Below are 3,873 nucleotides of genomic sequence, written 5' to 3' on the forward strand. Positions count from 1 at the left end.
TCTGCCCAGTACTGCAACTTACTCAATGAAGAGGCAAGTTCTGTAACACTAGTGGCTGTTGAGAAGACTTCACTTTCTAGAGTCTTGAATGCAGTTTATAAACCAACAGCATCAGTCTCATCCTGGAGCTTGTTAGAAAGCAGATTCTCAGGTCCCATACCAGACTGCATTTTAACATGATTCCAGGGGATTCATATGCACATTAAATTCCAGGGAACTCTCATCTAGGCTCTTTGACACCAGCCCAAGACGGGGGAACCAAGGGTCTCTCAGTTCTGCATAGAATACATAGGCAGAACTAACAAGATTAGGAGTTGCGTACAGGCAGCATCAGGGACCAAGACGTTCTGTCTGTCTCTCTGCACATCTTTCTTCACCTGGCTTACTATCTCTCTCTCCGACAGCTCCTACCCCTGCTTCTTTCTGCTTGTTCATCAGCCCACATGGATGCCTAAGCAGCTGCTCCAGTCCCTGGAGCTACGGAAACTACAGAGCCCTTCAGCTTCAGAGATCACCAGCAAGCAGACCCCAGACCCTGGGCCTTGCTAGTCAAATTCTGCAAAGAGATCCTAATTGGCCAAGCTCGTGGGTTAGGCATCCAATCAGCTGTGGCCAAGGAGTAAAGAGGTCATGTGTACCAACATGGCAACAGGGCCGCCCTGAAACTGTGCTCTGTGAAATGGAAGGAAAAGGTGATGGTGGTGGAGGAACAGGAGAGGGGGGCGAGGCTAAACTAGAAGGGAAGGTAGGTGAGGGAGGCAAACACTGCAAGCTTTGGAACAGTAATGCTTTTTTTTTTTTTTTATAAATGAATTAAAAAGTTTATTAGCCATAGAAAAAAAATCGATTCTTTAATTCTCATTAAGTTCCCTGTAAAACAGTAAGCTTGCAGAAAATTTGTTCCTCATGAACAGAAAATCACTATGTTTTTGGTCCAAAATATGTTGGGATTTTTTCCTTTCTTCTTCAGATGACAGACAGATGGATGTAGCCGAATCTATGAACGAGTGTACTTGCCCCAAATGTGCAACATAAATACAGAAGCGATGAACAGAAGACTCATAACCAATACTGGAACAGGGCCCACTTTGAGCCCTGGTGAATCCTCTGTGTAGAATCGCCACATCCCCCCAGTGCCCGCTGAGGTCGTACGGCCTGCGCTCCTTGTTCCACAGCTGGCATTCTTCCTCTGCCGGACGGTGGATCCCGCTGCCCGGGCCGCCACTGCTTTGCTGGGAGAGCATCCTGAGGAGCCCACGTTAGTGCCACTGGGGGCCGGGCCAGGCATGTTGAAGACAGGAGGGTGGCAGGGAGCCGAAGTGAACTGCCAACAGTAATGCTTTTCCGTCTTGCCTCGAGCTTTGGCCTTAAGAAGCCCCACATGAATTCTCACGGGTTGTAGGTATCTGACTGTTCAGAGGCGTGGAGGTGGATGCATATGTTCTGAAATACATTAAATGCACACCATTAAACACACGTGACTACTCTTTCAGGGAACCTCCCCACACTGGCTCTATCCCCACTGAACTTTCCTTACTGCCACCCTTCTAGGCTAGGTCCCTGGATTTAGCACTTGGAATTTCTGATTGGAAGGAACCTTAGAAGACACCAAGTCTAGCATTTTCCAAAGACTGTCCCATGAATGTTCATTTTCATTTGTGTCTCCCAGAAAGGGTTCCCCAGTCCAGTGAGTTTGAAAAAAACTGCTTAGGATGCCCTCCTTTCAGAAACTCACACAGCTGGGGCACTCCCTGAAGGTTCTGACAAGTTCTGCAGAAGAGGAACTTGTCTCCCTTTGCTAGGCAGGGCCCACAGAGCTCTTTCTTTCATGTAATAAGAGCATCTCATAATTCTGGTGTTCGATGGACATCCTTTTGGGAAAGACTGATCTCTTGGGCCCTTCTTTCTGTCTTCTGGATGAGCAGACTGAGTACGGGGAGTAGGCCCAGATTGTTACTGAAAAACAAAGTCTTCATAAGATGGGAGTTTCTTTCTCCCTTTTGTGAAAGAAGTCTGGAAGTAGACAGAGTGGTAGTGAGGCTGGAAGGACTTCTCAGAGGGGCCTGGAGAGGAGCAGAGAGGCAGGGAATGGAGGAGAGCAGGCCATGCTGAGGCTGGGCTGTCTCTCTCCCTCCTCCAAGGTCACCTAGCATGCCTGCATTCTGAACTTGCTGAAACACTCTTGACCCAGGAGGTGTCAGCAGCACAAAAACTCAATTCAGTTTTATCAACATTTAGGTGCCAGCATCTGTCCTTGGGGTCTCTCCTCTAACACCTGGATAGAGTGGCTTGAGGACAGTACCCCTGGTCCAGATGCCCCTCCGCTCACCTCCAAGGACTGATGCTGGGGCCGGCGTTCCTCCTGGCTCCCTCTTGCTCCCATCTTTCCCTCCTGATGAACATCTCCACTCTGAAGACTGTGGCCTGTTGACCTATGGATGGATGATCTACGTTTGGGCCATCTTTCTGCTTCCTTCCTTCTGTCCTGCGCCATTACCCTGGAGATGTGGTCAGGGTTTTGCCGAGGTTTGGAGGGATGAAGGGCAATTCCAGCACGGAGCAGAGCAAGTGACAACTGCCAATCACGTTTTAGTCTTCACTGTCCTGAAAATGGATCGACTGTCCCTACCTCACTGGATTGCCCCTTCGTGGGCCCTTTTATTTGTCACTTTCTCCTCATGCTGTTTCCTTTGTCACTCTTTCCTTCTCTTTCCTGGTTGCCATATTGAAAATTCCTGTGACTTTTTCACGTAGGACAGTTTTTTAAAAAATTTTATTTATTTACTTATTTTTGGCTGTGCTGGGTCTTCGCTGCTGCGTGGGCTTTTCTCTAGTTGTGTGAGCGAGGGCTACTCTTCGTTGCGGTGTGCAGGCGTCTCAATGCAGTGGCTTCTCTTGTTATGAAGCACGGGCTCTAGGGCTCGGGGCTTCAGCATGCGGGCTCAGCAGCAGTGGCTCCTGGGCTCTAGGGCACAGGCTTGGTAGTTGTGGCACATGGGCTTAGCTGCCCTGTAGCATGTAGGATCTTCCTGGATCAGGGATTGAACTTGTGTCTTCTGCCCTGACAGGCGAATTCTTTACCACTGAGCCACCAGGGATGCCCCATACAGCACAGTTTAACTTTCCTATTCTCACCCAAACCAGGCTTTCTTGGTGGCTCAGACAGTAAAGAATCTGCCTGCCAACGCAGGAGACCTGGGTTAGATCCCTGGGTTGGGAAGATACCTTGGAGAAGGAAATGGCAACCCACTCCAGTCTTTCCTGGAGAATCCATGGACAAGAGGAACCTGGTAGGCTATAGTCCACGGGGTTGCAAAAGAGTTGGACACGACTGAATGACTAACACACACACAGTGCTGAAACTTACCAGGCAGCTGTGGCATGAAGCAACTCCAGGGATCTAGGGGGAGCCAGCCAAATTTGGACATTCTTTTTTTCTTTAATATATCCCAGCTCATATTCTTGGAAGCCCTCTCACCCTCTTATTGACCACAACATGTCACAAGGTAGAGATGGAACCGGGTGGGGTCCTCTAGTTTCATATAGAGCACCTCCTATGGGCAATGCTGGGTACTGCATCTAGACATGCAAGTCAGGCAAGAACTCAAGGAGCCCTAACTCCAGAAGGGAAATTTAGCTCCATCCTTAAAAAATAAAGGAGTGTTAAGTGGAGAGAGGTGGGGAGGGGAACTTGACTCTTCAGAGTGGTCAGAGTTCTTCGGGCAGGAAGGCCAAGAAGGGCTTCTTCTAGGAAGTGGCATTTGAAGGGGACCAGAGCAGATGGCTTAACTTGGGGACAAGCATGGGACAGCCAACCAGGGTGATGAGTGTGTGTGTGTGTGTGTTTAAACCTCCCAGCTCCATGTCTAACAG

The 3,873-nt window shown here is 49.2% G+C and overlaps 1 pseudogene across 1 annotated transcript; it reads right to left on the reverse strand.

The window, feature by feature from the left end:
- Positions 1–926: 926 nt before the first annotated feature.
- LOC147353195 (protein transport protein Sec61 subunit beta pseudogene) lies at positions 927–1,344 on the reverse strand (annotated as a pseudogene). The gene has a single exon (XR_015144996.1). The product of XR_015144996.1 is annotated as a protein transport protein Sec61 subunit beta pseudogene (transcript).
- Between the last annotated feature and the right edge of the window lie 2,529 nt (positions 1,345–3,873).

Source organism: Bos grunniens, chromosome 18 (genome assembly GCF_055505025.1).
Source record: "Bos grunniens cultivar Pamir isolate PY7600 chromosome 18, Bosgru_T2T1.0, whole genome shotgun sequence".
NCBI classification, from domain to species: Eukaryota; Metazoa; Chordata; class Mammalia; order Artiodactyla; family Bovidae; genus Bos; species Bos grunniens.